Genomic DNA, 24050 nt, shown 5'->3' on the forward strand with positions numbered 1-24050 from the left:
GCCACCAACCGACAAAATAATAGCATCTTTGTGTGTTCTCTCCCCTCCGTCCCTCCCACCTCCTTCCGACAGAAGCACGACGCTGGCCCTCTGTGAATGTAGCGCAGACAGCACGGGCCAGCCCGGAGCGGTCGCAGGAGGCTCTAGACCCGCGGCCCCAGGGACGCCCGGGAAATCACCGGCCCCAGAACGTCCCCCATTCCTTTTGGGAAATAAAAAGACGCAGCCAGCGAGATGCCTTCTTAGACCTTCCAGCTCATTTAGCTGATTCTGGCCCCAGAAAGAGTGTTTGTGTTTGTGTGTAGTTAAGTGAGGCAGAGAAAATCCAAGAAAGCCGCACAAGCCACCCTAAAGCGTCCACGGAAACTCCAGCTCGGTTAATTGCTCCCATATGTCCTCCTCGGCTGTGGTAAAAAAGCAGCGAGGAGGGAAGGCCGGGTCGCTTTATTGATTTTGAAGAGGCTGTAAAAAAGACTATGGCCCATCCCATTTTGGTCCCAGAGGGGCCTAGGCGCAGCCCCGGGGGACCCGGTGCCCAGAGGGACGGTAGGGTGCCTCAGGCCCGGACCTGGCGCCGACAGGCGGGACAAGGGGACCTCGCGCCCAAGCCCCGCGGAAAGTTCGCGCTCCGCGCTCCAGCCGGTCCCTGGATCCGCCGCAGCCCGGGGCGGGGAGGGGCGCGGGAGGCGCGGCCGGGGCGGGCGCGCGAGAGGAAGGTGCCTTCGGGAACACGCGCAAGGGCGGGGATTCGCGCTGCCAATGAGGCCCCGGTGTGGGCCGAGCAAGGCGGGGGGACGGGCCGGAGCGGAGGCTTTGCTGTGGCAGCTGCTGGAGCGGCGGCCGCCTCGGGAGCCGGAGGAGAGGCAGCCGCGGAGCGCCGAGCTGGCCTCGCCCCGAGGCCCGGCCCTGGGTGTGGGGAACCGCGCTGAGGAGCTGGAAACTTTCCCGGCAGGTAACTCCCGCAGCCCGGGCTCCGCCGCGGGCCTGCGAGCGCCCCGGGCATGGCCAGCTGCCAGTGTGCGGAGAGGTCGAGAGGGACCCGGGGTGGAGAGGGTGATGGGAGAAGGGAAAGGCGTGTGGGAAAGTTTCTGGAGCGCCCCCTCCTCCGCCGGGCACACCCGGGAGCTTTCCGGGAATAGGCACAGACATGTTGGGCGCCCCGGGCCTTGGTCTCTCGGCGGCTTTGGGGAGTCCGCACTTTCCTTGCGCGGTTCCCCCGCGCCGGACCGAGCCGGCCTCCCCTGGAACCGGGGTGGTGGGAACCGGGAACGCTTGGGGCACGCTCGAGTTCTGGGACCACCCCCGCCCGGCGCGCCCACTCGCCCCCTTTCCCGCCTTCTCTGTAGCCCTCGGGCTTGGCAAGGGCCTGGGCTACGCATGGTACCTGGCGCGGGGGAGGCGGGGGGAGGCGCGCCTGGCACCGCGGGGTCCTGGGCGCCCCCCGGAGTGTTGGGGTGCGCGGGTCGCGAAGTTGCCGAGAGAACTTAAGCCGGGGGCATCGTATTGCCCCAGTCTGAGCTGAAAGTCTATTGCTTTGCTTCCAAGAACACTGCGATTAGCATATCCACACTCCTTTATTGGGGGTGGGGGTGAGTTAGGATTAGACGTTGGGGGTTTTTCTTTAGGGGTGGGGCGCTGAGAAGAGCGGTAATTGTCAAGATTGTGAGCCCCCTTGTTCTTGGATGCAGAGTGGTCATTTTCGGGGGACGATATCAGGGCACTGGCTTCCTGGAGGACTTTGGGGTGCGGGCGCGCAGCGCTGTGGGTGTGCGGGGCTCCCGGCTTTGGCGCGGCGGCTTTCTGGAACGCCTGGCTGGGAAGGAAGCTCTAGGCATTGTGTGGTGTGTTTGCAGACAGAAAGGTCCCTGGACCGGTGTTCTCAAAACTTACTGGACTTATTGTGTAAAGCTCCGGGAGGAAATGTGGCGTTGGCCAGGTAGAAACGCGGCGCTGCGGCCAAGGGGCGGAGGACGCCAGGCTCGGCAACGGCCTTCTCCCAGCCCCCTCCTGCCAGCTCCAGATCCCCGTGCCTCCAGTGTTGGGACCGTTCTCAGTGGCGTTGTTCCCTGCTGGAGTTAACTTGGGAGGTGAGGAGGGAACCTTCATCTTGAACTTGACCCCAGAAGCAGCGTCGTCCGTACAGGTTACAAGGTAAATGGAAGCTGAGTCTTAACGTGGGTTGGACCGCAAACTCTCGCTGGCGCGGAAAGGAAGTTCCTGGTTCAGAATCTTTGAGGAAAGGGCTCAAGATTGTTGAGATCGCTCGCTCTGGAAATGCCAGACACACCAGACTGCAGAAGTTAATGCGTGTTTGGAGGGGTGGGGGTGGGAGAGGAAAGGAGAAACCTGGTTAGTTGGCACAGAGGGCTGGTATTTCTCTGTAGTGGAAATGAAGGGAGTCTGCGTCTCTGCTTTCACCAGATCCGCTACCCTCTTTTTTCCTTCCTTGGTCATCTTTATTCCTGCCAGGCTGGCACTCCTGAGGCAGGGGAAGGGAAGGAGAGGAAAGCAGTTGTGAAGCTTCCTGGGTCAGCCTGGAGGTATTTCAGATCTGCTACTAGGAAGATTCCAGGATTTTAACAGCTACTTCTTGATTGCTGGGAATGAAAGAATTTATGAGCGGCTGAGACTACTTCATTATAGAAGTAGTCTGAGTGTTTTACTCATCTAAGCTACTTAAAGACCTCACAAGGGACCTTCCCTAGAGTATGCCGGTTTCTGCAGTTTGTGTCAGCCAGAATGCTTGGTGAGTGTTAGTCAAAAAGCATCATAAATATATCCTGGTGGTTCTGAAATGAAAAGTATGTGGCAGTAAAGGAAGTATGGTATCTGATATCCTTCAGGACTTCCTCCTAGGGTTGTTCCTGTTACCTGCCAAGTGAACTTGGTTCAGGCTTCCGGACTGTTGTGATTTGACAATAAGAGATGGGAAATAGTGTCATCGATTTTAGTGGAAGCAGGAAAAGTCCACAAATAAATTTAAGGTGAGTTTTTATGACCCTGTCTTGCACATGTGGTGCCCCAAACTTAACTTTTTGGCACCAAGCCTCTTGGTTTGAAGTGTTGCTGGAACTTGGAAGCAATGGTTTTCCTGCTTTCTTGGTTTAACCACCAGAATACCCAAATTATTATAATTTATATCCATCCTTGATCTAAGATATAACTGATTCATAGTCAGCCTTTTTCTGCTTCCCATAACAGCCTGTAGAAAAAAGAACATTTTGTCTCTTTAACCACACACAATTTATTTGGTGCCATAGTAGGTTTTGACACTGGGTGATTTAGGGCATAATTTTAGAGACAATGGAGTTGTCTGGATTAAATCGTCCATTTTTAGGCAACGTTCTCTTCTGAGTTGCTGATTAATTCTTTATTTCTCTGGGAACATTAAAACCAGCATCCCTGAGCCAGTGGAACTATAATCCATATTATAATGACTCCTGCCAGCATAGCTGGAGGTTAACTTTATGTCGATGTTTCCATTAGACATTTCTAACCTAATTGTAAAGATTTTGTCTCAGTTGGGTTGAGAGTAGGGTTGAGAGTCTCATAGAAAAAGAAATGGCTTTATTTTTATCTTTATGATAAATAGTTTGTGTTACAGGAATATATTTACAGAAGCAAAATAAAGAAGAGTGTTTATATATTTGTGGGGAGGATTTGTTTTAGTGTTTAAAATAGTTTGGTTTTCAACTGTCTCTTAAATGCATATTTCAGTGGTGGAAAAACCAGAACCTCTCCCTGCCCCCTTTCTCCCCAGGTTACGAAAGTGTTCACTGTACAAAGAACTCTTAAGCCTTTCTGGGTCTTGGTTTTCTCATTTTTTTCATCCCTAAAATGGGATTACGTTGCATCCCTAAAGTTCTGTGACTCTCCAAAAGTTTGAGAAATGTAGGAATTCTGGAGCCAGTGCTGTAATGTTAGAACACTGCTATGGGGTTTATAAGGGCTTGATTTACATATTTTATCCCTAACCCTTTATTTGAATAAACCAAGGCCTAGAAAGTTAAATTAGACCTGTATCATCTATAAATAGTTGAGTTGAACTTGAACCAGAGTCTTCTGATTCTCCCTAGTCTCTTCTCTTCTGTTTATTCAAACCTGCCAAACAGACTAAAGTTAATATGTGGCAATTTCTCACAATACATTTTTAGGGTTATATATGAGTTATTTTGATTTCAGAACCCCAGGGTTAACATCTATGCTTTGATGTCAGGGATTAAAAACAGTTCACCAATAATGGTAATAAAACTTTCTCCTCAAGAGAGTTTCAGAAAGTCACATGCTTCAAACTAGTCATTTGTTTATTTTCAACTTCTTTTTTATTAAGTAGGCTTCAGGGTGTAATGTGATTTATAATCCGGACTAGTAACCCAGACAGCATTCTTAAGGAAATCACTTCTCAAATCTGTACCTCTTTTTAAAAATAAAAAAATGAACATATCATTTGCCTTTGATCTTGGTATCTCTCAGCCTAATTGCAAAGCCTGGGTGAGTATTCCTTTTTTTGGTGTCATCATTCTTGGACTGTTCCTACTGATGGCTGGATAAGTCTGATTTTGCAGCACTTTCCATGCTAAATACATCCTTCCCTTATGCTGTTGGGTTGATGGTAAAGAGGTAGTAGGTTGCAGGTGACCCATTTTTGCTGTGTCTCTAAATGTTTGTGCTTTGTCCCGCTTGCCTAGTTAGCAGCACTCACTGCAGCTTGACACTCATCTGGAGGCTGGTATTGATTTTCTTTAACAGGTTCTAAAATGCAATTATGTGTTAAGCTGTAGGCTCTTTTATGTCTGAGCAGCTTGTCCATCTTCAGCTTTTTAAACTTATTCTCAGAGGAATGTTTTTTCAAAATATTAAGCAATGGGGTTTAAACCTCAATAAGAAGATGTATCAGTGCTCATTGGCTGGGAAAGAGGTGTAGTATATCTGAAATTGCCGCCATTTCCATGAGCAAGAGAAGAGAACATTATGAAGCGCTATTTGCCAGAGAAGTTGGGACACTTTGTACCAGGAGGGCACAAGAGCAGCAAAGGAGAAGAATGATTCTTGGTTTTTAATAATATTATCAGGAGCATGGATTTGGAATGATAGAGGACTTTGATGAAGAAGGCTTTCAGAGGACATTATCTTGTGGAGAGTGAAAGGAGTTCTCCTGGTTTGGTTTAGCTGTGTTGCTGATGGAACTTGCCCTTCTAGGGTCGGTGTTGTCTTTAGGTTCCCCTGCAGGTGGGTGTGATCAAGGAGAATGTCCTAGAAAGAAGAGTTCCATAGACAGAATGTCAAGGACAAAAGTGTTGCAGAGGGATGACATAGTTCCTGGATTTTAGCACAGATTTTTTCACTAACATGAGGGAATTTATTAGGGAAAACCTTCCAGTTGCAGAGGTAGACAGATGCGAACCCATCATGTTCAGTTCACATAGCCCAGAGCCACAGTGACTCAACCTCTTCCCTGCCCCACCTCAGCACACCTAGGGTTACGTGCCAGTCATGAACAGTGGCTTATTACCTCTTTGGGTAGGAGATGGGGGTGGAGAGTAGGGAAGTCTCTCAGAAGCACTCAGCTGTGACCTTTTCATGCATGTATACTCATGCAAAAATGGGATCTTCTGTTGCATGAGCTTTTGAAGAAATATGAAAAAGATCATACGTATACGGCTACTGGTATTATAGCTCTCAAGCCTCATATCCAGAATTGGCCTTTTTGATGTTAGTTCCAATTTGGGAAAGCCCTGGAGGGAACCCGAATTGGCTTGATGCCAGCCAAAGGAGAGTTACGGTTAGACCCATAAAATGGGGCTGTGGGGAGACAAAGTATCCCGCAAAGAAGAGGGTTATTGTTAATGGAAGAGGGAGGGAGCTGGATCAACAAAAGAGCTAGCCAGGGCAGTGTACATTTCCACAAGTGGTATTGCTGATCATAACAACATACCAAAGGATATGAAGATTCTTAATGTTGTTGTGATGTACACCCCTGTAGTCTTGAGGGCAGTGGACTTGTCCACATTCTGTGGGACTCTGAATTGCTATGTATACAGACATGAGGGGGTATTGAATTACTGCTAAAAATGTAAGAGTTGGTCATTATTCCCATGTAACCCATTACACTCCCCTCTCTCTGCCATGCTTTGTTCTAAATTACTTGGGATAAGTAACATTAATTATTAATGTTTATTGAGTGCCGGCTGACTCTGAACTACATGTTTGAATTTAAAAAGTCTGTGGATGAAACAGTTTGGTTCTTTCTTCCCCTGTTGTCCTACATACGTGGAATACTATGGCAGGGATGGTCACCATACAACAGCATTCTGTGTTCTGGTCCTCCTTGCTTCTTGTGGCTTAACAACAACTGTTTATTTGCTTGGGATTCAGAAATGGGGGCCAGGTTCCCTGTGCCTAGGCTCACTGGTGCCGTGGTGGTTACATGATTCATTGAGGGCCATTGCTGCAATAGTTTACAACATTATAACCATCCTTGATACCTATGGAAGATTGGTTCCAGGATTCCTACGGATACTAAAATCCTCAAATGCTTAAGTCCCTTATTAAAAATCATGTATTATTTGCATATAGCTTATGCATACCCTCATATATATATATTTTTAAATTTTATTATTAGTTTCGAGACAGAGTCTCACTCTGTCACCCAGGCTGGAGCACAGTGGTACAGTCTCGGCTACTGCATCCTTTGCCTCCCGGGTTCAAGTGATTCTCCTGCCTCAGCCTCCCGAGTAGCTGGGATTACAGGCATGTGCCACCACGCCTGGCTAATTTTTGTGTTTTTAGTAAAGATGGGGTTTCACCATGTTGGCTAGGCTGGTCTTGAACTCCTGACCTCAGGTGATCCACCTGCCTCAGCCTCCCAAAGTGCTGGGATTACAGGCGTGAGCCACCTTGCCTGGCCTCCTTTGTATTTTATTTTGAGAAAGGGTTTCCATTTGTTGCCCAGGCTGGACTGCACTGGTGTGATCATGGCTCACTGCATCCTCAACCTCCTGGACTCAAGCAATCCTTCCACCTCAGCCTCCTAAGTAGCTGGGAGTACAGGTGCACACCACCACACCCAGCTAATTTTTGTATTTTTTTTTTTTTTTTTGTAGAGACAGGGTCTTACTATGAGACCAAACCAGGCTGGTCTCAACTCTTGGTTCAAGTGATCCTCCTGCCTTGGCCTCTCAAAGTGCTGGGATTACAGGCATGAGCCAACCCCCCAGTCCTCCTTCATACTTTAAATCATCTCTAGATTATTTATAATACCTAATATAATGTAAATGCTAGATAAATAGTTGTTATTCTGTATTGTTTTAAAATTTATATTTTTATTGTATTTATTGTATTTTATTGTGTTTATTGTATTGTTATCTTTTTTCCAGTGGTCAGTTACTAGAATATTTTTTGAATATTTTCTAACCTAGGTTTGTTGAATCTGTGGCCATGGAACCTGAGATATGGAGGGTTGGGTGTGGAGGGGGTGACTGTGCTTACTACTATAATCCTGCTTTTGATTAGTTTTCCACTGGCCATGTACTTAAGGGTAAGGTGGATGCGTCCCCTGCCCAAGGGAGTGAATTTTGATTAAGCCATCAATTTCAGTAATGCCATACCTTTTGCCAGTGACTCATTAATGAATATGTATGTGACGCCTGTTAGGTCCTGGCATATTTGAAGCATAAGGTTGTCAGCACAAGAGAACAAGTAGCACCGAGTGCAGACTAAAGGTGCCTAAGACCACAATTACTTTTTTTTTTTTTTGTCGGTGTCGGGGGTGTAGGAGGCGGGCGGGTAGAGACAGGGTCTCACCATGTTGCCCAGGCTCGTCTCGAACTCCTGGCCTCAAGCAGTCCTTCCACCTCAGTTTCCCAAAGTGCTGGATTACAGAGTGAACCACCATCCCCAGCCCACAATGACTTATTTTAGCTGCTGATTAGCCAGCCCTAGAACCACTGTGACTCAGAACTTCTGTGAGAAAAAACATTTTCATTATTGTTTCTTTCTTATCTTTTTTTTTTTTTTTTAAGCTAGGGTCTCACTCTGTCACCCAGGCTGGACTGCAGTGGCATGATCATGGCTCACTGTAGCCTCTGCCTCCTGGGCTCAAATGATCCTCCCACCTCAGCCTCCCAAATAGCTGGGACTACAGGTGTGCACCACCACACCCGGCTAATTTTTGTATTTTTTGTAGAGATGGGGTTTCCCCATGTTGCCCAGGCTGGTCCCGAACTCCTGGGCTCAAGTGATCCTCCCACCTTGGCCTCCCAAAGTGCTGGGATTACAGGTGTGAGTCACTCTGCCCAGCCTCATTATTGTTTAAGCTCAGTGGTCCCCAGAGTGGAGTGTGCTAGATCATCCAATATGGGAGGGAAGAAAATATTCAAGAATGTTAGAAAAAATTAAGCTTTTAAAATATTTAATGTATGAGTTGACACTGGTTGGTATATCTGATAGTCTTTTATCAACTTACATTATATGAGGTTGCCTGAGGGAAGACTGGGCCTTTTACAACCTGGTGGAATTGACAGTGGTACCCTCATTCTTATTCTTGCCTTTGGTGAACTCTATCCATCTAAATACATTTATAGCTAGATTATCTGGTTTTAACTAAACTGACCCCCAGAAAATGGGCGAGTGGTTTAAAAAGATTCTTGCAAAGAAAGTGTAATGATAATGATATAAGTATAAAGGAACAAGAAAATGTTCTTATGAGTTTAGAACATGACTTTTAAAACAAATTTGACAAGAAGGTGGCTCAAAAATTATGTATGGGCTGAGCGCGGTGACTCATGCCTGTAATCCCAGCACTTTGGGAGGCCGAGGTGGGCAGATCACCTGAGGTCAGGAGTTTAAGACCAGCCTGGCCAACATGGTGAAACCCTGTCTCTACTAAAAATACAAAAATTAGCCAGGTGTGGTAGTGTACACCTGTAATCTCAGCTACTCGAGAGGCTGAGGCAGGAGAATCACTTGAACCTGGGAGGTGGAGGTTGCCGTGAGCCAAGATTGTGCCACTGAACTCTAGCCTCGGCGGCAGAATGAGACTCCATCTTGAAAAACAACAACAACAACAACAAAATTATGTTTGGATTTGTATTATTAATAAAAATGAACTTAAAAATACTGTTTGACTCCCATCCTTTAAAAGTTTTAAATGTTGTATAATGTATATACTACATTCATGTATGTATATACATACCATTCATAACTAGTTTTAATTACACATAAATTAATACAATTTATAATATGTTAGTATATATGTTATAAATTTTTTCCCCTGAAATTCCTGAGCTTCAATACGTTTTTAAAATTTTTTACTTTTTATTTTTTTAGAGGTGAGTCTTGCTCTGTTGCCCAAGCTGGAGTACAGTGGTGTGATGATAGTTCACTGCAGCCTCCAACTCCTGGGCTCAAGTGATCCTGTCACCTCAGACTCCCAAGTATCTGGGACTACAGGTGTGCACCATCACACCTGGCTTAATTAAAAAGAAATTTTTTTTTTGAGATGGAAACTTTCTCTGTTGCCCAGGTTGGAGTGCAGTGGTGCTGTCTCAGCTCACCATAGCCTCTGCCTCCTGGGTTGGAGTGATTGTCCTGCCTCAGCCTCCTGAATAGCTGGGATTACAGGTGTGCACCACCACACCTGGCTAATTTTTGTATTTTTCGTAGACATGGGGTTTCACCATGTTGGCCAGGCTGGTCTCAAACTCCTGAGCTCAAGTGATCTGCCCGCCTCGGCCTCCCAAAGTGCTGGGATTACAGGCATGAGCCACCGTGCCTGGCTAATTTTTTTTTTTTTTTTACTGATAGTCCTGCGTGATCAAAAAAGCTTTGATACCACAATTTAAGTCACTTAGAGTTAGGTATTTTTGTTACTTGCAGCTGAAAGCATCATACCTGATATAAGGACAGATAAGAGTAGTAGCTGTCCCTGTTTTATTCTTAGCTTTCAAGAATCTCTGTGATCTGGACCCTAACTTCTTTGCAGGCCCAGCTGTCCTCTCCTTGTCTCTGCTAGTACCACTGAACTCCTGCCCGTCCCTGATACTTTGTTTCAATTTTGCCTCTTCCCTCACCCTACCACCACCACTGAAATTTTGACTTTCAAGGGCTAGCTTAAATAAATATTGCTTTCTTATGAACATTTTTTTCTGATTTACCCCCGCTTCCACATTTCAGTTTTTCTTTCCTTTTAGTCTCCCTAGTACATTGTACATTCATTATAATGTCTTTCTCTGTTTGCTTTTTATTATTAAGTTGTTCGCCTATTGGCTTTGCAGATGGGTTGTAGGCTTTTTGATGGTGGGGGTCCTGTCTTACCTTTCTCATTTAAAAAGAAAACAATCTGTTTCTCCTTTGGGAGAAAGGGAGACAGAGAATCCACAGTTGTTAAACATCACTCTGGACTTGTTACTCTGGGGTGGGTCTCGCCTCCAGCCTTCTGGCAGCCTTAGGAAGGCAGGGAGCTCCATGTACATGAAAGGAGATTGAGGGCAGGGAGCTCACAGAACCAAGACAGCAGGACCCAGGATTCAGACCTGGAAAATTTTTATTTCCTGGCTGGTTTGTGTGCCCTCATGCATGTTATTTACAGTGCCATGTTCTTTCACATGGGAACACTGACACAGGTGAAATGGGAGGTTCCATAGGATGATAGTGCAAAAACATTAAAGACAATCCTAACAGATGCAGTGAGTTCAAGGGAGAGTCCTTGTGGAGTAACAGGAAAGGCCTGGTGGATGAGATGTATGAAGATCTAAATGCCTGCAGATAGTGAGCTGTCTGCAACTACCACAAAGCAAAATCATGGGCGATAACTCCCCGGGGTAGGATCTGGCCTGAGCATCCCCATTGGGAGATGGGAGGTGATGGGCTCTGTAGTGCTTAGCTGAATAGAGTTATCTATGTCAGTATTCCCTCTATGCAAAGATAGTTGAGAGTTCACAAGTTGTAGGCTTTCAAGTTGAGCTATGTTAGATATATGCTCCCCTGATGGAAGACAGACATGTCTCCAGGGTTTTGAGGGTCAAATGACAGAATGTATATAAAGTGTTTTGAACATTATAAATTGCCTCCTTAGAGGCAAGGGAACATCAAATTTGGTTGTTTTCTTGCATCAGAGACTTCTAGCTCAGATTTCTTTGTTGGCCATTTTTAAGGGCATTTCCAATGAGTTTTTAAGTGTAATGAGTTTTTAAGTGTTGGGGTTCTTAAATGGAATATGATATAATTTTTTTCAGATGAACTGCAGATATTACTTAAAATCTTGCTGTGAAACTTTCACCTGTGGAGTAAGTAGAATTCATGATTAAGGTGAATCTCTTTTGGGATCCAGTTCAGTTTTCCCAAAGGATCTGTTTATAAGCATAGGACCACTTAGCTGAGTGTGGTTGCTCATGCCTATAATTCTAGTACTTTGGGTGGCTGAGGTAGGAGGATCTCTTGAGCCAAGGAATTTCAGACCATCCTGGGCAACATAGGAAGTCTCTGTCTCTACAAAAATTTTTTTAAAAAATTAGCCAGGCATGGTGGTACCATGCCTGTGGTCTCAGCTACGTGGGAGACTGAGGTGGGAGGGTCGCTTGAGCCTGGGAGGTTGAGGCTGCAGTTAGCTGTGATTACAGCACTGCACTCTAGCCTTGGCGACAGAGCAAGTCCTTATCTCAAAAAAAAGAAAAAAGAAAAAAAAAAAACTTACCGTTTTCATAAAGATGGGAATCTGTGGGGCTTTTATTTCTGGTCCTGGAAACCCTAAGTACCAACTGAAAGACTCAAAAGAGCTTTGATTTCAAGGTTTTTTGTTGTTGTTGTTCTTGGCTACTGTAAATCCAGTAATTTATTTTCATGAGTCTTTGGAAAGGGTTAGGGAGAGCTTTGAAATATCTTAAGGTAGTTTTGAAAGTAAAAAGTAGGTATGGTTTGACAATTTGAAATTTGTTTCATTGTAGATTTCCAAGGCAATGGGTTTGAATAAATTAAAGTTAATTCCATTTCAAAGAACTTTTGCAGTGGGATTTCATACTGTAGAAAGAGTCTGACTTATAAATCAAAACATGTTAAAGAGTAAACATATTTATAGATGCAAAAGACATCAAAACAGTGAGTGGCTCCTAAATTGCAAATAGATGCAATTGTGAAATTCTTATTCAGGGGTTGTTGAATCATCCATGTAACTTAAGAGGGCCTTATTTTTCTTAGGATTTATTTAAGTAAAGCAAGAATTCCCAAAATGCATTCTGGGGGAAACTGAGTCTTAGGAAGTTAACAGGTGTTACGCAGGGGAAAAAGTCCTGTGGTCAAGTAAGTGGGAAAATCTGGGTTAACCAAAGTAAACCAGGTATTTTTGTTTTTAACTACAGGTCTTTTGAGCACCCTTAGATCTAGTGTTCATTATAAATATCCTGGAAGGGAAATAGAGTAGTCAGTGTTTTCCAAACACATTGAATTGTAGAAACTTTTCTTTTTTTTCCAGAACATCTTTTGGCCAGAGAACAATGTTTGTTGGGTTATCTAATTTGTTGAAATACTTAAAAATCAAATCTCAGACATCATGTAATTTTGCCTAACTTTGCTATGCATTTCTAACTTAGGACTTAAAAAAATCACCACCCCATTATCACTTTTAATACAATTAACAATAATGTAAAAATATTATCTAATTTGGGCTGGGCGCGGTGGCTCACACCTGTAATCCCAGCACTTTGGGAGGCCGAAGTGGGCAGATCACGAGGTCAGGAGATTGAGACCATCCTGGCTAACACGGTGAAACCCCGTCTCTACTAAAAATACAAAAAATAGCCGGGCATGGTGGCGGGCGCCTGTAGTCCCAGCTACTCAGGAGGCTGAGGCAGGAGAATGGCGTGAACCCAGAAGACGGAGCTTGCAGTGAGCCGAGATCGTGCCACTGCACTCTAGCCTGGGCAACAGAGCAAGACTCCATCTCAAAAAAAAAAAAAAAAAATTCTCCCTTAAATAGCATTTGTCACCATTTTTGTTTTTTGGAAACCAAGATTCAATCAAGGTTCACATTGCACTGTGGGCTGTTGTTGTTGTTTGTCTCTTTCGTCTTTTTAAATGTAGAAAAATAATATCTCATTACCTCCCTCCCTCCCATTCCTGACTTTTCTGGGTTGTCCCATATTCTGAATTTGTTTCCTGTGGTGGTGTTTACCTTGTCCCATTGTTTCCTGTATTTCCTATAAACTGGAGGCTAGGTCTAAAAGCAAGATTAGAGTCAAGTAAAATATTTTTGGCAAAAATAGGTCCTAGACTAAGGTTCCCCTCTGCACTCCCGACCCCCTCTATGATTTGAGAACAGACATTTAAGTTTAGCCATTCAGAGCAGCATGGTGAGTCAGACACACCTGTAATCCTGGCACTTTGGGAGGTGGAGGTGGAGGCAGGAGGATTGCTTGAACTCAGGAGTTCGGGACCCTGGGCAACACGGTGAGACCTTATCTCTATTGAAAGTGAAAAAAAAATCATCTGGGTATGGTGGTTCAAGCCTGTATGTAGTCCTTGCCACTAGGGAGCCTGAGGCGGGAGGATTGCTTGAGCCTGGGAGATGATTAAAGCTGCTGCAAGCTATGATTGAACCACTGCACTCCAGCCTGGGTGACAGAGTGAGACCCTATCTTTAAAAAGTTTAGCAATTAATATATAGCTTTAAAATATATATATATATAAAGAAGTAACAGCTTAGAGTTTAAAAATTAGGTTTATTAGTATATCAAAGGGATGCAAGTTGAATTGATTCCAGGTGTGTTTGGAAAGGTACTCTGAATAGTTGGCATGGTTAAAAGGATATGTTTTCAGTATATCTTGAGACTATAAACCATGTGTCTCTTGGGTAAAGTGGCCCGGGTGTTAAACGTTTTTGGTGGTTGAATTTTATTTAGAATGACAAGTATCTGAGTTGTGATGGTAAAATAATACTCCATAGACACTTATTTTTAAAGCACATTTAGGAATGTGCATTCTTTCTACCTCTGCTTGATAAATTTTTAACAGAATATTTTCCTGATAAATGCTTATGCTAATCTAAAATACAGCCATAAATTCAAGGACACCCTCAGGGTGATAATTTTCTATGTACATTGTCTTAGAAACCCAGACAAGCAAATAAAAGTTCCTATCATAGCTAACTTTGCTAACTTAATTTGCTATTTACATTTTTTTTTCCCTTGATATCCTTCCAAGTGCTAGTTGTATGTCTGGGAAAAGTTAAAGGATTTTGTGAATCTTAATGAAGAATAGCTTAGTATATATAAAGAAGCTTTGCATGATGAATGGTAGCTGTCATAAGCAGCTCCCAGCGCATTCTTATATTTAATCCTTTAACCAGCAGGGACACTGTTTTCTGCATTAAAATTTGCCTGTTGTGAATAATAAGGTGACTTGGACAGAGTAGGTACTTTGTAACTATATTTAGTCCATTAAAAATATACATATACACTCTTTTTTTCTCCCCTCTTTAAAAAAACACAAACATATAGGATATAGTAAAAAGGATGATCTTTGAAACCAGATAGACTTTGGTTTTGTGTTTGGCTCTGGCAATTTACTTGACCTGTTTCTATGTCTGTAGAATGGGGACAATAATTCCTGTTTCATAGAGGTTATGCCAAGGCCAAAGGCGAAGCCCTGTATGAAAGGCTTAGCACCGTGCATGGATCAGAGCTACCAAAACCAGATCATCTTCCACCTTCTCCTCCTCTTACCATATTTTATTTTATTCTGTTTTCCTTTGTTTGTTTATTTAGTTTTTGAGACAGGGTTTTGCTCTGTTGCCCAGGCTGAAGTGCAGTGGCACAGTCTTGGCTCACTGCAGCTTCAACCTCCTGGGCTCAAATGATGCTCCTGCCTTAGCCTCCCCAAGAGCTGGGACCACAGGTGTGCACCATCATGCCTGACTAATTTTTTTATTTTTTTATTTTATTTTTTCTGTAGAGATAGGATCTGCTATGTCGCCCAGGCTGGTCTCGAATGCCTGGGCTCAAGCAGTCTTCCTGCCTTGACCTCCCAAAGTGTGGGGATTATAGGCTGAACCACCACATCCAGTCCTTACCATATTTTATTCAGCATTCTGGATCAGTTGTTAAATTGAAGTTTTTAATTGTTCTGAGTGTTTTAAAAATTGTGAATTTTGAGGTACTTGTTACAGAAGTCGAGATAAGTTCTTGATTTCAAGATAATCTGTATGGGAGTTGGTTGCTTATATTAAAACAATTATATGCCTATATGTAATGTTTTGAGCTAACAAGTAGGACAGTTTTAGATGGTGATTTATAGAGGAGAAGGAGTAAGAGTCAAAAGTGGTATTTTAGCCAGGCGCGGTGGCTCACACCTGTAATCCCAGCACTTTGGGAGGCCGTGGTGGGTTGGATCACGAGGTCAGGAGATCGAGACCATCTTGGCTAACACAGTGAAACCCCGTCTCTACTAAAAATACAAAAAATTAGCCGGGCGTGGTGGCGGGTGCCTGTAGTCCCAGCTACTCGGGAGGCTGAGGCAGGAGAATGGCGTGAACCCGGGAGGCGGAGCTTGCAATGAGCCGAGATCGCGCCACTGTACTCCAGCCTGGGAGACAGAGCAAGACTCCGTCTCCAAAAAAAAAAAAAAAAAAAAAAAAACACCAAACAAACAACAAAAAAGTGATATTTTATTATTGGCACAAAAATATTGCTAACAAACTCTGGTTTTTATGAAAATCAGTATTTTAAAAATCAGTTTTTTTTACTGAGACTGACAACATGTGAAGCTCCTCAGACTTTTGTAATGTTTTGCTTGAGTATGGTTTAGAACAATACACTTTATTTAGGTGGAATAAGTCTATTGTACTGTGCTCAAGTCATACATGCATATTCATTTATGAAATAAATATTACCGACAGGAGAGCAGGCTTTTCTAGAGAAGAGGATGGTCAGTGCTTCATTCAAGATCCTCACAGTGGAGAAATGGGGATTCTCCTTATTGCCTTTGTGCCTATTAAAGATGCACGCGAAGGTGGAATTAATATATCCTAAGTTTTGAACAGAAATGGAGGAACAGTTTGGAGAATGCCTGGATATCTATGGTCCTTGCATTCTTGCCATTTATGGGTAAACCAAAAAGTGTTGTCTTCTGTCATCAGCTGTTTCCAAGTCTTGGGACATTTGGCTTTGAATCTGGCTTGGACAAGAAAAGATCTCAGCCAGGCAAGGACTCACACTGCTCCTTCCCAGATAGTGCCTGTTCTCTCAGAATGAACTTGATTCCCTACAGACTTCAAGTCAAGTGGTACTTGAGCTTTTTACACTTTTCCTCTACCATTACAAAGTTTTGTTTAATCTCTTCCTTTCTGAAATGTTTTGCTTCAACAAAAAGGACCCTTTTAACTGTCCCAACTCTACATACCAAAAGTTAAGCCAGGAGGAATCAAAGGGTGTTAGTTCCCCCTTCCATCTGGAAAAAAGAGATGCCATTTCTAGGACAGTGATTGAGACCTAAGCCAGTGGAAAATGTAAAGAGACTTTACCTTCTTCACAAGGCTTTTTTGCTTCCTTCATAAGAGTGGTGTTAGCCAACTCAACAAATAGAATTTCCTTATGAGTTTTTTAAAGATAAAAAGTTACCATGAAGGTGGTCACTATTTGACAAATTAGAAACCGTTTTCATTTGTCAGCGGGTGGTGGAGGTCTTGTATTCATTTTTCCACAAAATGTTTCTTGAGAGCTGGTCATTGTGCCCTTCAGGGTTTCAGGCCCAGTGCTGTGTCTCAATCTGAGGAGACAAGTGCACACACAGTACCACTGCAAGGTGTTAGGGAGTGCAGGAGGAGGAGGAGTAGGGGGAGGAGGAGGAGTTGACAGTGGCTGGGGAGAGCTTCAGGGAGGAGGGGGAGGAGGTGAAGGTGACTTTGCCAGGTGGGAAAGAGGGTGAGAGGCTTTCTAGAGAAAAGGAGCGCAAGAAGCAGAGGCTGGGAGGCATGAAAACACAAGTCGTGTTTGGGGTGTTGTTACTAGAACAGACGGTGCTTGGCATTTGGGTACAGTGGCAGGGAGAAGAGAGCCAGATTGCAAAGGCCTTGCATGCCAGGCTAAGAAGTGTGGACTTGATCCTGTAAGCAAGTGATAGCTGTCAAAGGTTTTTCAGCAGGGAGATGATGTAATCAGATCTGTGTGTTGGAGAAAAGCTTTGGCAGCGGTGGTGTGGAGGAGAGACTGGCCTGGGGACAGATGGGCTGCAGAGCTCTCTGTTAGGAGGCTTTTGAAGTAGGTCAGGTGAGAGATGATGTTTGAGGCCTGAGTTAGCGGGAGGAAGAGAACTAATGCCAGTTGAATACCTTTGAGTGTGCACTTAAGGTGAAGGTGCATTAGCTCATGTAATCTTCACAGAAAAACTTTTCATAGGGTGCTGTTGTCATCCTCATTTTGCAGAAAAGGAAGCAGGCTCAAAGTAACCTAGTTCAGCCAGGATTGAACTTGGGTTTACTGTCCTGTGCCACCATGGTTTTTAGAACAAGATGTCAAAGAACAAAATTTCAATAAATGAAGCTTTAAAGATCTAATTGTTGTTTTTTAGGGGTCCATGAACTAGGCAGCACCCAGACTACAAAATAGGCAGGCGCTCTGCAGGGCATGGCTGAACAGCGGGTTTTGTAAGGCAGCTTGAGCAGGAGCACAGAGATTGCATAGTGCCAAAGGTGGACTGGTTAACCTCAGATTATTACTTCAGGTTACTTTCCTTGTGTGGGTTAAAGCAGAGGGGATTTCCTTATTTTTGCCAGCTCTGGTTGACTGGGCCCGCCTTTTTTTTCCCTTTTCTTCCAAGACAGAGTCTCGCTTTGTTGCCCAGGCTGGAGTGCAGTGGCGTGATCTCGGTTCACTACAGCCTCCACCTCCCGGGTTCAAGCAATTCTCCTGCCTCAGCCTCCCAAGTAGCTGGGATTACAGGCATGTGCCACCACACCCAGCTAATTTTTGTATTTTTAGTAGAGACTGGGTTTCACCACATGGCCAGGCTGGTCTGAAACTCCTGACCTTGCGATCTGCCTGCCTTGGCCTCTCAAAGTGCTGCGATTATAAGCATGAGCGACCGCACCCAGCTGACTGGGCCCCCTTTGATTGGTTGTCGTGAATCTTGTGCTTTTTGAAAACTGGCCTGTTTGGAGATTTGACTATCATTTCTCTCCTGTTTGCTTGGAGGGTCCGATCTTACAAGTAAACAGCTTAGGTTTTGGTTTGGTGACGTGAAACTTTTGCATGAATGACTCCATTTGGGTTGGTCTGTTGGATTCTAGTGCAAGAGCTCAGTCCAAATCAGTGGCTCCCTATCAATTTCACTTAACAAGACGGAATGAGAACATGAAGAAGGAGTGCACATGGTGTATGATTTTTGGACTGGGATGAAAAGGAATACTTAGCAGCTTACTGAAGGTAGAGAGTTTCCAGGTGTGGCAACAAGGTATGGATGATGAACAATACTATAACAGCACTCTCTCAGGAGGGGAGGGGCAGAGTTCGGGGGCCATCTGGGATACCCAGTTGGAAATGCCCAGTCGGTGGTTGGAAATTTGGCATTCCTGTGGAAACTCTTTTAAGCTAATGATATACCTCCAGGTAGGCATGGACTTAGAATTTGTAGGAGGGCATGGTTAATGCCTAAGCATCATCTGGGGCACTTAATTTGGAATGCAGATTTCCAGGCCCTGCCCCCAGGAGGTGCTTCAGTAGGCCTGTGGTGGGTTTTGGGGATCTGCACTCATGTCAAGCTCCTGGGTTGAGAGTGAGACAGGTTCTCACATTTGAGAAATGTTTGGCTTTCCCAATGGCCTAGGCTGTCTTGTAATTTCACTTCCTTCAGGGAGCTTTTGATAACTCCTCAAAGAATAGGATGTTGATCTCTGGTAAAAAGCAACATCTGAGAAAATTGCTTGTTTTTAGGAACCTGTGTACATTCATACTTAATTCTGCCAATGATGCTTTTTAGTTTTTTGGATTAACACTCAAAAGTAACAAGTCCTCAAAATTAGGTTTGTTCTGTTGTTTTAAGTGGACCTTTGTTTGGCAAGAGATTTCTAGTGAAGCTTGATTCTGAGTACTTTTCTCATGTATTAAAAAGAGGCTGGAGGAGGGAACCTGGGACGTGGAGAGTGAGGAGTGATAGCCTGAGGTTCTTGGTTTGCCAACCTGGGGAAACCCTGTCTCTACTTAAAATATATATATATATATACAAAAATTGGTCAGGCGTCATTGTGGGTGCCTGTGATACTAGTTACTTAGGAGGCTGAGGCAGGAGAATCGCTTGAACCCAAGAGTTGGAGGCTGCAGTGAGCCGAGATTGCGCCACTGCACTCCAGCCTGGGTGACAGAGCAAGACTCGTCTCCAAAAAAAAAAAAAAAAAGAGTCACTGAAGGCTGGGTATGGTGGCTCATGCCTGTGATCCCAGCAGTTTGGGAGGCTGAGGTGGGTGGATCACTTGAGCTTAGGAGTTCAAGACCAGCCTGGGCAACATGGCAAAACCCCATCTCTACAAAAAATACAAAAATTAGCCGGCTGTGGTGGCGCACACCTGTAGTTCCAGCTACTTGGGAGGCTGGGGTAGGAGGATCGCTTGAGCCCAGAAGGTCAAGGCTACAGTGAGCTATGATCACGCCACTGCACTCCAGCCTGTACAACAGAGCGAGACCCTGTCTCAAAAAAAGTACTCAATTCCTTGAAATCTGGGTTGTAAACCTGATCACTCATTCATTAGACCATTTGCTTATAATTAGTCCTAACCAGCCTAGGTTCCCCTTCCCCTCTGTCATGCATGTCTTTTTCTCAGGAGTAGAAGCTTTGAAGCCAGACAGACTGGGATAAGGTCCCAGTTTAGTCCCTTTGCCCCACTATGACCCTGGACAGGTTACACAGCCTCCCTGAGCTGTTTTCTGTGAATTTGGAATGTGGGAAGGTAGTTTTGGGAATGGAGTGGATAAAGTCAGAACACCTGGACTTGAGCTAGTGCCACTCTGAATCTTGGGCGGGAAGGTGAAGGCTGGGCACCTGCCTGGTTCATTCAGCACACATTAAGTGCCTACTTATTCAGCTAGAGAGTGTATTTAGGGTTGACCGTGTGCATTGCTTTACATTACCTGCCTTACTCTAATTTTCCTCCACAGTTGGAGGGGATTTTTGTGTGGTTGTGGTTGATGGTTATCAAGAAAAAGTGGCCAGGCGTGGTGGCTCACAAGTGTAATCCCAGCACTTTGGGAGGCTGTGGTGGGCAGATCACCTGAGGTCAGGAGTTCAAGACCAGCCTGGCCAACATGGTGAAACCCCGTCTCTACTAAAAAGTACAAAAATTAGCCGGGCGTGGTGGTGGGCGCCTGTAATCCCAGCTACTCAGGAGGCTGAGGCTGAGAGACTTGCTTGAACCCCGGGAGGTGGAGGTTGCAGTGAGCCGAGATCGGGCCACTGTATTCCAGCCTGGGTGACAGGCAAGACCCTGTCTCAAAAAAAAAAAAAAAAAGAAAAAGTGTTTTCGTTTTGTTTTCAGCTTGTGTGTCTTTTTTGTTGGTATCTTGTTACCCTTGGGATAATTTTTACTTTCTCTCCCGGGAGCAAGATTTGGGTTCATTAACTGCTTGCTGCTGATTAGTTCATTTTTCCAATGTGTGGGAGAGAGGAGCATCTTCCTTTATTTTCCCCTCCACCTTTGCTAAATGCCGTTACTACTTCCTGTTGCAATGACAGGGCTTCCCAGCTCCCAGCTTCTTTTCCTTAGTCCCCATCGTGTTGGGGAGGACACAGGAGAAAGTTGGCTTGCTCACTGGTTGGTTTACTCAGTCACTTAACAGGAGCCAATTGAGCCCCCACTGTATGCCAGGCTCTGTGCTAAGTGCTAGTCTAATTCAGCCCTCTTGAAGGCCTTAAGAGAGAGCAGGCATTCTTTCTTCCTACCTCATGGGGTTTTTGCAGGTGAGGCTCTGTACCTTCCCCCAGGTCTCATGGCAGGCTGACTGGACCCATGCTGCCCCAGGTCTCATGGCAGGTCGACTGGACCCCTGCCACCTCCTGCGGTGCTGCCCTCCTCACCCACTCCTTGCCCACTCTCACTATCGGCTTCCTAATAGGCATTTCCTGGGGCGACTGTATCTGACCAAAATTGGTCATTTTGTAGATCCTTTAGGGGTCCTGGTCCAAAGGTCAGTTTTAATGAGTGGTATGGGGACTGTGGAGTTGCAGGGTGGGGAGAGAAATGTGGACCATAACTGACAGTGTTCACAGGGAGAGCACACTGGGGGAAATAAGCCTCACTATTGCAGCTGCTGAGACTGCACGTCTAGTTCATTTTGAATGGCCCCTCAAAGATACCCCCTGAGGATGCTAAATGCAGATTTGTGGATGCTGTTGGCAGAATTTGCTTGTTTATAATACTTTTTTTGGGGGGTGCTGGGCAAGGTCACTCATGCCTATAATTTCAGTACTTTGGGATCTCACCTGGCTCCACCATGATTTGGGAACAGGCATTTAAGTTTAGCAATTCAGGCCAGGCACAATGGCTCACGCCTGCAGTCCCAGCACTGTGGGAGGCTGAGGTGGGAGGATTGCTTGAGCTCAGGAGTTTGAGAGCAGCCTGGCAACGTAGTGAGACCTCATCTCTACTAAAAGTTAAAAAAAAAAAATCAGCTAAACGTGGTGGCTCATGCCTATAGTCCCAGCCACTTGGAAGGCTGAGGTGGGAGAATCACTTGAGCCTGTAAGATCGAGGCTGCACTGAGCTATGATTGTGCCACTGCATTCCAGCTTAGGCAACAGAGCAAGACTCAGTCTCAAAAAAAAAAAAAAAAGAATCTTTTTTGTTTTCGGCCAGTTTGGTTCTACATTTTAGATTGCTTTCGACTGACTTTTTGGGAGACTATCGTGCCCTTAGAGTATCCATAATAATTATGAAGATGTCAAGTCCCTTGGGACTGCATGTTTGACTTAGCTTTCAGCATCAAAACATGCATCAGAACAGCGTAATGGAAAGATCAGTGATTCTGGAGTAAAGTAGACTTGGTTTCAAATTCCAGCCCTCCTCTAATGCCCTTGGATAAATTTCTTCACGGCCTTAGTTTCTTCATCTGTAAAATGGGGATTTTTTTTTTTTTTTGGAGACGGATTCTCGCATTGTCACAGTGGCTGGTGTGCAGTGATACAATCTCGGTTCACTGCAGCCTCCACCTCCCGGGTTCAAGCGATTCTCCTGCCTCAGCCTCCTGAGTAGCTGGGGTTACAGGCCCCTGCCACCATGCCTGGCTAACTTTTTGTATTTTTAGTAGAGATGGGGTTTCACTATGTTGGCCAGGCTGGTCTTGAACTCCTGACCTCGTGATCTGCCCGCCTCGGCCTCCCAAAGTGCTGGGATTACAGGCATGAGCCACAGCACCCGGCCAAAATGGGGATCATTTTACAAGGTGAGAAATAATGTTTGTACAGTACTTTTAGAGTAGCTCCTAGCACATAATAGATGTTCAGAAGTTCCCTTCTTGTTTGATTCAGCAGGAACTAAATTGTATCAAACTGTAGGCAGTTTGATGAATAAGATGTGGTTTCTATCCTGGAGGAACTTAAAATCTAATGGGCTAGGCTGACACATGAATTCATCCTGAGGAGGTTAAGTGCCAAGACCCAGGTTGAGGCTGGAGCAGAGCACAGGAGCATTTCCTCTGCCTGGAGGGTTGGGAGAGCCTTCTGGGAGGAGGTTATGCCTAAGCCCTGTCTTGAGGGATTGAGTAAGAATTCACTTAAGCAAGCAAGGTGGGATGGGTTGTAGCCAAAGCAACAGCATGAGCAATGGATGGAGTATTTAGGGGCACTACATGCAGTTGGGGGTTGGCTGGATGGAATAGTGTGAAGTAGGAATTCCTAGGAAATGAGCCTAGAGAGCCTGGTGAGTGTGAACTTGCTGGTGGGCCTTGTGTACCTTGCTGAAGAATTCAGGGTTATGGGCTGAGTGCTGTGGCTCACACCTGTAATCCCAGCTCTTTGGGAGGCCAGGGTGGGCGGATTGCTTGAGCTCAGGAGTTTGAGAACAGCCTGGGCAACATGGCAAACCCTCGTCTCTACAAAAAATACAGAAAGTATATGGGCATGGTGGCGGGCGGCTCTAGTCCCAGCTAGTGAGGAGGCTGAGGTGGGAGGATTGCTTGAGCCTGGGAGGATTGCTTGAGCCAGGGAGGTGGAGGTTGTGGTGAGCTGAGATTGCGCCACTGCACTCCAACCTGGGTGACAGAGCCAGATCCTGTGTCAAAAAAAAAAAAAAAAGTAGAAAAAACAGCAGGGCTAGAGATCAGAGGTAGTTTAGGGATTAAAATACACTGTTACTGATTAATAATACTTACATGTAAATTTCCTGTTTTGATAGGAAGATGTAGAATTTGCTAGGAAAGAAAATAAAAGTACAAGGAAAAATAATATATAAATAGTGTTAATAACATACTCATGCATTTTTACAGTGCACGGTCTGATTAAGTAAATTGTGGTACATCCATACGATAGAGTGGAATGCAGATGTTAAAAGAATGAGGTAGGTTTATGTGTGCTCTTAAGGAAAATTTTCCAAGAATATTATTTAACAAAAAATATATATGCATAGAGTATCTTTAGAAGTATATATAAGAGGCTGGGGAGGGTGGCTCACGTCTGTAATCCCAGCACTTTGGGAGGCCGAGGTGGGTGGATCACGAGGTCAGGAGATCGAGACCATCCTGGCTAACATGATGAAACCCCATCTCTACTAAAAATACAAAAAAATTAGCCAGGCGTGGTGGCGGGCACCTGTAGTCCCGGGAGGCTGAGGCGGGAGAATGGCGTGAACCTGGGAGACGGAGCTTGCAGTGAGCTGATATCGCACCACTGCACTCCAGCCTGGGCGAGAGAGTGAGACTCTGTCTCAAAAAAGAAAGAAAGAAAGAAAATATTGTAAAGAAATGACTAACACTATACATTTTCAGGTGAGCTGGAAACCAAGTGGCAGAACATAAAAATAACCTGTGCTACTACAGTGTCATAGTATTATGCATAATGCTAGATTATTTCATGCTCTGACA

The 24050-nt window shown here is 44.9% G+C and overlaps 1 protein-coding gene across 7 annotated transcripts in view; it reads left to right on the forward strand.

Moving 5' to 3' along the window:
* Positions 1–705: 705 nt before the first annotated feature.
* TANC1 (tetratricopeptide repeat, ankyrin repeat and coiled-coil containing 1) overlaps positions 706–24050 on the forward strand; it is a 263697-nt gene continuing 240352 nt past the window's right edge. For 3 of the 7 annotated variants that reach the window (XM_055108612.2, XM_055108615.2, XM_055108616.2), the window contains exon 1: positions 706–952. The gene's annotated coding sequence lies outside the window, so the exon portion shown is untranslated. Of the gene's footprint in view, positions 953–1839; positions 2152–24050 lie in introns of those variants that run through there. The other 4 variants (XM_063595382.1, XM_055108614.2, XM_055108613.2 and 1 more) reach the window with 3 other exon arrangements.

Source organism: Pan paniscus, chromosome 13 (assembly GCF_029289425.2).
Source record: "Pan paniscus chromosome 13, NHGRI_mPanPan1-v2.0_pri, whole genome shotgun sequence".
NCBI lineage: Eukaryota > Metazoa > Chordata > Mammalia > Primates > Hominidae > Pan > Pan paniscus.